A 10,251-nucleotide genomic window follows, 5' to 3' on the forward strand; every position below is an offset into this window, starting at 1 on the left:
TCCAAGTCAGATAAATGAAAAGTAATCTAAAACTTGATAAATGCATTTTTTGAAAAAATTGAGAAAATTGTTTCTCTATTTTTCTGCAAATTCCCGGGCATTTTCTGGTCTTTCCCGGTTTCCGACTCAAGTTGCCACCCTGATAATGAATATTTATCAAAGCAGTTCAACTCAGGTAAAAAATTTTTAAATTGTATTTGGTTTTTTAATATCAGGGGAGGGGATCGCCAAAATGAGTCCTCCGGATCCGCCTTTTCGTTCATAAATGTGGAATCTGAATGGATTTAGAATCAATATAAGTAGTTTTAAAAATAATTTTCTTCCGGATTATTGGATCATTGACTGACCACAAATTTTTTCGAATCTTGTGGAATAATCATAAATAATGAGACATCTGGGTCGCACGTAGAGCGCAACGCCTCATTGATCGCGTTGCGTATATAGAGCGCAAGATTGACCAGAAAAATAGGATTTCGCGACTCTTTAGGACGCTTTAGGACTCTTTAGGAAGTTGAATTCGAAATTGTAAATTGGGAGTGTCTAATCAAAGTATTCGTTTATAGAAAGATTTTCAACTGAAATTCTTTTTATAAATCTTAAAAATACGTCAATTTTTAAATCTTTGGGATTTAAAACTTTTTTTTTTGGTCTATTTTTACTCACTTTTGAAAGAAAAAGGATTGAAAATTCATTTATATAGGATTAAACTTAAATAATTTGGTTAAAAATTTAGCAATGTTATTGAAAACATAAATATTTTGTGTTAAATTTATAATTAATTTGTATAAAATTGGACTATTTTGTTAAAAATTTCACTATTTTGTTATAAAGTCATTTTTCTTTTCAAGTTAATCCTTTTTTTAAATATTCATTTCCTTTTGGATGAAAAATTTAAATTTTTGTTTGAAAATTCAAAAAATTTTTTTTAATTTCAACTATTTTGTGGAAAATCACTCTATTTTTTGAAGTTCATCTTTTTTGTCGTAAATTCAACTGTTTTGATGAAAACGTAATTATTTTATGGAAAATTTAATTATTTTGTGGTAAATTTATAATTGCTTTGAGGGAAATTTGGTTATTTTGTTAGAAATTTAAGTATTCTGAAACAGAGTAAGTTTTTTTTGAAGTTTAAACTTTTTTAAACAATTCGTTTTCTTTTAGATTAAAAACTCATCCTTTTTTGTTGAAAATGCAACAATTTGCCAAAAAGATTCCTACTATTTGCTTAAAAAGTAACCTTTTTTGTTCTTAATTTGAATTGTTTTGTTGAAAATTTGTTCGCATGGATAGAAAAGTCATTCTATTGAATTAAGAATTCATCTTTTTTGTTAAAAAAATTTAACTATTTTGTTAAAATATCATTTTTATTGTTGTTTTTTGTTCAAATTTAATCTTTTTCATTTGAAATTTTTCTGTTCTTTTGGATTAAAAATTTATCTTCGTAGGTTAAACAGTCGATCATTTGCTTTAAAATTCATGTTTGTTGTTTGAAAATTCAACAATTTCCCTAAAAATTTAACTATTTTGTTGAAGATTAAATTATTATGTACATAATTTAACTTTTTTGTTAAAAAGTCTTTTTTTGGGTTAGAAAATTCCTCTTTGTAAATTGAAAATTAATCCACATAGAATTAGAAGTCAACAATTTGATTGAAAACGTAATTATTCTGTGGTAAATTTGTTAAAAATTTAACTATTTTGTTAAAAAGTCATTTTTCTAGTTCTTTTTGCAACGTTAATCTTTCTCATTTAAAAATTCTTTTCCGTTTTGATTAAAAATTCATTTTTCTGGTTGAAAATTTGTGTTTGTTCTTTGAAAATTCAATATTTTACCTTAAAATTCAACTGGTTTGTTGAAAATTGAATTATTATTTTGAAAATTTAACTATTATATTAAAAAGTCATTTTTTGTCGAAAAAATTCAATAATTTTATTGAAAACGTAATTTTTTCAAAATTATAATGTTAAAAATGGAACTATTTTGTTAAAAAATAATGTGTTTTTGTCAAGTATTTAAGAGTTTTGTTAAACATTTGTCTCTTTGGACAGAAAATTCTTGCTTTTGGATTGAAAATTCCTCTTTATAGGATTAAAATTCAATAATTTGTTTGAAAAATTTAACAATTTTATTGAAAACTTAATTATTTTGTGGAAAATTTGATTATTTTGTGGAAAATTTAATTATTTTCTGGTAAATTTGTAATTGCTTCGTGGAAAATTTGGCTATTTTCTAAAATGAAAGTATTTTGTTAAATATTGAACTATTTTGTTATGAAGTTATTCTTTTTCAAGTTTACCTTTTTTTTAAATTCGTTTCTATTTGGATTAAAAATTCATTTTTGGATTAAAAATTCATTTTTGGTTGAAAATTCAATTATTTTGCCGAAAAGGTACTATTTGATTAAAAAGTGTTCTTTTTAGTCGTAATTTGAACTATTTTGCTAAAAATTTCTCTACATGGACAGAAATGTTGTTCTCTTGAATTAAAAATTCATATTTTTTGTTTAAAATTCATGTCTTTTAAAAAATTGAATTATTTAGTTGAAAATAAAACAGTTTTTGGTTTAAATTGAATATTTTTGTTCGCAAATTCGTCCTTTTAGAATGAAAATTTAACTTTGTATATTGAAAATTCGATTATTTGGCTGAAAGTTCAAAAATTTGCCTAATAATTCAACTATTTTGTTAAAAAGTCTTTTTTTGTCGGAAATTTCACTGTTTTTTTAAACATTTGTCTCTTTAGACATAAAATTCCTACTTTTAGATTAAATGTTTATATTTATAAGATTAAAATTATTTATTTTTTAAAACTTGTTTGTTATAAAGTATTTTTTTTCAAGTTTAATCTTTTTTGTTTAACAATTCGGTTCCTTTGGATTTGAAAATTCACCTTTTTTGTTTTAAATTGAAAATTATATTATATTGTTGAAAATTGTAATATTTCATAATAATTTGAAAACGATGTCCTTAAATTGTTGTTGTTGTTGAAAAATCAACAGTTTCCTTAAAGGTTTAATTATTTTGTGGAAAATTAATTTTTTTTTAAATTTGAAAACTATTGTCTTAGAATTTGATCTTTTTTATTAGAAAATTCAACAGTTCTTTTTAAAAATCGTACTTTAGGATTTAAAATTAATCTCTAATAGCAGAAAAGTAATATTTTCCGATGAAAATAAATACTAGTTACTGGTTACTAGAATTAAACTCTATTCTTTGAATATTAATGGTGAAGGAAAATGGAAAATTGGTCACGTAAAATCAGGGGAAAGTCAGGTAATTGTAAAAATAAAACTTTTCAAAACTAAATATCAACTATTATATTTTTTGTTAAGGATTCATCTTTGTGTGTTGAAATTTCAACAGTTTGGCTAAAGATTCAACTATTTTGCAGTAAAATTAATTATTTTGTTGCAAATTTTACTGTTTGATTACAAACTTGAAACTATTTTCTTAGAAAATTGAAAATTCATGTTTGTAGGTTTAAAATTCAATTATAATGTTCCATTTAAGCTATTTTGTTATGAAGTCGTTTTCTTTTCTTCAGGTTTACCCTTTTTTTAAAATTTATTTCTTTTTGGATTAAAAATTCATCTTTTTAGTTAAAAATTGAACAATTTCCTCAAAAATCAACAATATTGTTAAAAATTCAATTATTTTGTGGAAAATTGTACTATTTGGTTAAAAAGTAATCTTTTTGTCATGATTTGAATTGTTTTGTTGGAAATTTGTTCTCTTGAATACAAAATTCATATTTTTGGTTTAAAACTCATATTTAGTTGAAAATAGAACAGTTTTTGGTTCAAATTTAATTTCCTTCTTTAAAAAATTCGTCCTTTTAGATTGAAATTCAACTATTTTCTTGAAAAGTGAATTATTATGTTGAAAATTTAACTAATTTAATAAAAAGTCATTTTTTGTCGGAAACTCAACTGTTTTTTTTTAACATTTGTCATCTTTGGGCATCAAATTTCTCCTTTTGGATTGAATATTTATATTTATAGGATTACAATTTTTTATTTAAAAAATTTTTTTTGTTAATAAGTATTTTTTTTCAAGTTTAATTTTTCTTATTTGAAGTTTCGATTCCTTTTGGATTAAAATTTCACCTTTTTGGTTAAAAAATTAACAATTTCCTAAAAAAAATGTTTTTAAATAGTTGAAAATTGTACTATTTCTTGATAATTTAAAAACAATTTCCTAAAATATTTAATTATTTTGTGGAAAGTTATACTATTTTATTGAAATTCAACATTTCTTTGGAAAAATCGTTATTTTAGATTAAAAATAAATTTTTAATTCTAGAAAATTAATTTTTTCAATAAATATAAATAAATTAAAAATTTGAATATGAAATTAGATGGTTTTATTCCTTTTATAAAAGATTCGATGTTACAAATGTTACTAGAATTAAACGGTAGTCTTTGAATATTAATGATGAAGCAAAATGGAAAATTGTATAACTAAAATCAGGGAAAAGTCAGGGAATTTTAATAAAGAAGTTCTTCCGCCACCCTGATTGAGATTATTGGCCTCTTTTTCATGTGAGTACAAGTCACCTTTAGTTACTGCATAATTTTAAAGTGTAATTTAATTTGATAGAAAAGAAAATACTCGTGCGAAGAGTAGATCAGGGTTGCCTCTTCCCTCTGTAATTATCTTTCTCCGATTTCTCTGACAAATAGTTTAAACTCGAGGAAGAAAAGAATTGATTACTGTTGGAGAAATCTTGGCGATTATTCAAGAAACATTTTTTCCGCACTTGTGAGAACCCAGAACATGAAAGGAATGTTCTGATGAGTAAGTTTACATTCAAGATCGCCTAATCACCTTAATCATATATGAAAAAGGGACCTTCCAAGGAAGTTATTTTTTGCAATAGCGCTTCTGTAATCAGCAAGTAATGAGCTATGATCATTGAAAGCGTCGATCCATGAAGGATTTACATGCGAAATTCTTGTTCTAATTGTCCCAATAATATAGAATTTAAATATAAATAATTCCCTATTCATTTTTTCGAATTTATTTTCTTGAATCTGTTCATTTGTTCGCTGTAGAAGTAGTTGGATTTTCTATAAAATAATTGATATTTTTTTCCAAAAGAGACGAATTTTCTGCAAAAGAGTTTAATTATTGAATGCAAAACTAGGAATCTTCAACAAAAAGTTCATTGTTTGCTGGTGGCCGATGGACCGGAAAACCGGGAAATGACCGGGAATTTTATGAGACTGGGGAAAGCCGGGAAATGACAGTGAATTTATTTTTTGGTCGGGAATTTTACAAAAATTTTAGAAAAAAAAATTTGTACAACTTTGATTTCAACCGTTTTAAAAAAATAATTGTTTAAATTGTGATTTTTATAAATGATTATATCATTCAGTTTAGAATGCTTAATTCGAAAATCTTTCACTTTAAACATTTTCCATTTTTTATTTTTAAAAGCATATATTTTAATTTAAAGAATTTTAAAATGTGGTTTTAAAGGCTTACAAATTTAGAAGTTTTTAAAATCGAAGATTTTTTAAATAAAAAACAGGGTGGCTGCTGGACCGGGAAACCGAGAATTTTACGAATTTTCAGGAGAAAAATCTGCCCAAGTTCGATTTTAACAATTTTTTAAATAATTAAAGTGCATTTTTGAAGATTTAAACAATTAAAAATTAGAAGCATTTGAAATTGAAATTTTTTTTATAAAAAACAGTTTTATTTTATCAACTTTAAATATAAATAAATAAATTATTTCTAAAATGGATCTGTACTCTAAATTTGAGAATTTCTAGATTGTAGCTGTTTCAATCCGAAAGTCTTGAGAAAAATTGAAATTAATATATCATTTATTCCGATAATTTTGTTTTTAAATAAAAATTTTAATGATTTATCATTAATATATTTTTAATTCAGAGTTTCAGGTATTCCTTCATATTAAATTTAATAAATAAATTGATTAAGATATTATTCCTGTTAATTTTTTCAGCTATTAAAAAATGTAAACATGCGTTTTACCATTTTAAACTTAAAAATAAATTCATAATAATATAGTAATAATTAAAGGTTTTTATTAAATTAAAAATATTGTGAGTCTAAATTATTTAATTTTTATCCCATTTAATTAAAAATTTCTTAATGTAGAAAAACAATAAGTATTTAATATTTTGCAATATTTCACTGTTCATTTAAGACGGGTAAATTGAAATCAAATATTTAAAAGAAAACAATTTGAAACTGAATTTTTTCACATAGAAAGCTTTGAATCTTTAAATTTTCGGAGAACTTTTAAACTTTTTGCGTTACAATTTTAATCGTTCTATTTAAAAAGTGTTTAATTTATAAGTTTAATTGTTAAATTTTGACGCATAAATAAAAATTGGACGCTTATTAATTGTAGAAATTTTTTTAGTGATTTTAAGAGATATTTAGAAGTTTTGAAAAGATTCAAAATTAATTAAAAACTTGAAATTATTTCCAGTAATTTAAACGAAGTGTGTTAACATTTGTTTCAGAACTTCGAAATATATTTTAAAATTAATAGAAATTAATTTTCAATTTTCCTGAGAATCTTAAGAAAATTTTTTATTCTCTTGAAGTCTTTCACAATTCTTACAAAAATTCTACATTTTTCGTTTGAAATCTGCAAAAATCCATATTTTATTTTAAATTCGGCTGTAAGTATTTGAAATTATTTGAAGTTCTTAATTTAATTCGAATCTTTTTAAAACTTCTAAATATCTCTGAAAATTACTCTAATATTTTTGCAAATAATAAGTTTTCAGTTGTTATTTATAAATTCAAATTACATTTTTTTTTAAATTAGCAGGATTTTATAAAAGTTATAGAAAAAATGCAATTCATTTTGAAATATATTTAAAGTTTCGAAAAAAATACTAAAAAATTATTTTGAATTTGAAAAAATTTTAAACCAATTCTAGATTTCTCAAGATTCTTAAATAAAATTTTAAAGCTTCTAAAGAATGCCTACGATATTTGAAAGAAAAATAATTTAACTTCTAATTTGAGAACTGTTAAGTTACAAAAATTATTTTTCAATTTTAAATGTGTCGAGATCCAAATTACTCAAAATAATATAATCTTGAAAATTTTTAAAGTTCATTGCTTGATTCTTTAATTTTTACTATTGAAAATGTTAACGTGGATTTACATTTTTGGATCTTCAATTTCAAAAGTTTGGAATTCAAGGGTTCCACTTTGAATGCTTTAATTTGTTCTTTATTGTTTATTAATTTATATGGAAAAATGTTTAGAATATAGTTTGGTATCTTAAATTTCATTGACCATAAAAAATGTTTGCGAACTGAGAAAAAACCGGGAAATGGTTGAAAATTTTTTTTCTTCGATTAAAACGGTCACCCTGTTTTTTGATAAAAAAAAGTTGATTTTTCATTAAATTAATTAATTTTCTGCCGAAAGAGACGAATTTTTAACGAAATATTTACTTTGTCAACCAAAGCGAAGAATTTTCAAACAGAATGTTGAATCTTGAACCAAAAAATGGATTTTTAACAAAGTTGTTAAACTTTTAGGTAGTTGAATTTTTATTGTCAATCGAATAAATAAATTTGCTACCGCTAAGGCGAATTTAAAAAAAAACAGTTACATTTTCCACTAAGGAGATAAATTTTATAAAAAAAGATGAATATTCGTCTTTTTGGTTTAAAAATTCATCTTTTTCAAGTGAAATTTTACATTTTTCATTAAGAATTCATATTTTCGTTTTGAAATTCAACTGTCTTGTAAAGAATTCGTTTTTTTTGTCTTGGGAATTTATAATAAGTCATTTTTTGCTCGAAAGTGATTTTTTGGACAGAAAATTCGTCTTTTTGGAATTATATATATATTTAAAATTTAACGCTATTCTACCAAATTAAATTATTTGATTGATACTACAACTGTTATTGGTTCAGGTTTAATTTGTTTTGTTTTAAAATTTGTATTTGGTTGAAAATTGGTTGAAAATTTAACTAATTTGTTTGAAAGTAATTTTTTGCTCGAAAGTCATTTTTTGGACAGAAAATTCGTCTTTTGGATTAATCTTTTTTTGTTGAAAATTTAACTGCACTCTGAAAAATTAAATTATTTGGTTGAAAATGCAACTGTTATTGGTTCAAGTCTAGTTTCTTTTATTTTGAAATTTGAGCACTGGGTTGAAAATTCATTTTTATATTTTGAAAATTCAAGTATTTGTTAAAAAATTCAACTATTTTGTTGAAAATTTAATTATTTGGTTGAAAATTCAATTAGTTTGTTAAAAAATAATTTTTTGCTCGAAAGTATTTTTTTGATAGAACATTCATTTTTTGGAATGATATATATTTTTGTAATTCAGCTGTATTCTACCAAATTAAATTATTTGGTTGCAACCACAACAGTTATTGGTTTAGGTGTAATTTGGTTTCTTTTAAATTTCTTATCTGGTTAAAAATTGAACTAACAGGTTGTTAAAAAGTCATTTTTTGCCCGAAATTAACTTTTTAGACAGAACATTTGTCTTTTTGAAATGATTTTTGTTCTTGAAAATTCAACTATATTCCAAAACATTAAATTATTTGGTTGACAATGCAGCTGTTATTGATTCAAGCTTATTTTACTCTATTTTAAAATTTGTATTTGGTTAAAAATGCAGCTATTTCGTTGCAAATGTAATCTATGATTGAAAATAAAATTCGTTTAGTAACAAGTAATTTTTGCGCTTGAAAGTCATTTTTGGGCAGACATTTCTTCTTTTTGGATTAATCTTGTTCTTATTTTAAATTCAATTGTATTCTATAAAATTAAATTAATTGCTTGAAAATGCAACTATTATTGGTTCAAGTTTAATTTCTTTTCTTTTAAAATTTGCATTTGGTTAAAAATTTAACTATTTGGTTGCAGATGTAATTATTATTTAAAAAATTGAATTAGTTTTTTTTTTAAGTCATTCTTTGCTCGTAAGTCATTTTTTAGACAGAAATTTCGTCGTTTTGGAATCATCTCTTTTGTTGAAAATTCAACGGGTAATGGTTCAAGCTTAATATGTTTTATTTTAAAATTTGTATTTGGTCAAAAATTCAAGTTTTTGGTTTCAAATGTAATTATTTGCTTGAAAATTCAATTACTTTGTTAAAAAGTCATTTTTTTGACAGAAATTTCGTCTTTTCGGATTAATCTTTTTTGTTGAAAATTCTACTGTATTCCAAAAATTAAATTATTTGGTTGAAAGTTCAGCTGTGTACTTTGAAAATTAAACTATTCAGTTAAAAATTGAAATATTCGGGTTGAAATACAAATGCTCACAAGTTGCATACAAAATTCGTCAGTTTTTATATGAAATTTAATCTTGTTTAAAAATAAAAACTAGATCATTTAATGGAAATTTCATCTTTGTAAGTTGAAAATATAATTATTTAATTCAAAGTTTGACTATTTGGTTATAAATTCAACTGCTTGGTTCAGTTTATTCTTTAAATTAAAAATTCAGCTATTGGTTTGAAAATTATAATTAGTGGTAGAAAAAAGTGTTTTGTTGAAAATTCAACTATTTCGTTGAAAAATCAAGTAGATTGTTAAAAAATAATTTTATTTTACAGAATTTTACAATATTTTAGAAAAAGTTACAAGTAAATTTAAAACATATTTATGATATGTAGAAGTTTGGAAGAAATGAAAAATCAATTTATAAATTTTGTGCAATATTCAAATTTCTAAATTTTTGAAATCTGTTCCAAACTTATAAAATTTAAAAATAGCGTTTAAACTGACTCAATATTATTATTTTAATATTCAGAAAATCTTATGAAATGTTAAAAATTCTTTTAAAATAATGTTCTAAAATTTAAAAAAATTTAATTTTCTTAGTAATTTTTCAAAAAGTCTTTAAAGAGATTTTAAAAGGATTCGATTTTTTCCTAAAATTAAAAAAAATTAAAATAAATCAAATAATAATTGAAAATCTTCTAGATCTTGAGATCTATTGAAACCTTTTAAAATTCTAAAAAGGCTTCATTTTTGCGAAATCTTAACAAATATAATATTCTGTTTTAAATGTTTAAAATCTTCTGTAAAAGAAACAAAATGACCTAAAAATCTTCCAGATTCTCTTTTTACTATTTAGAAAATCTTATGAAATGTTTAAGAAAATTTTTTAATATTTTCCTAAAACTAAATTTTTTTTTTAATTTTCTCAGTAATTTTTTAAAAAGAGTTTATAGAGATTTTGAAAGGATACGATTTTTTCTTGAAATTAAAAAAAAATTAAAAATA

Source organism: Belonocnema kinseyi, chromosome 5 (genome assembly GCF_010883055.1).
Source record: "Belonocnema kinseyi isolate 2016_QV_RU_SX_M_011 chromosome 5, B_treatae_v1, whole genome shotgun sequence".
In the NCBI taxonomy this organism is placed as follows: domain Eukaryota; kingdom Metazoa; phylum Arthropoda; class Insecta; order Hymenoptera; family Cynipidae; genus Belonocnema; species Belonocnema kinseyi.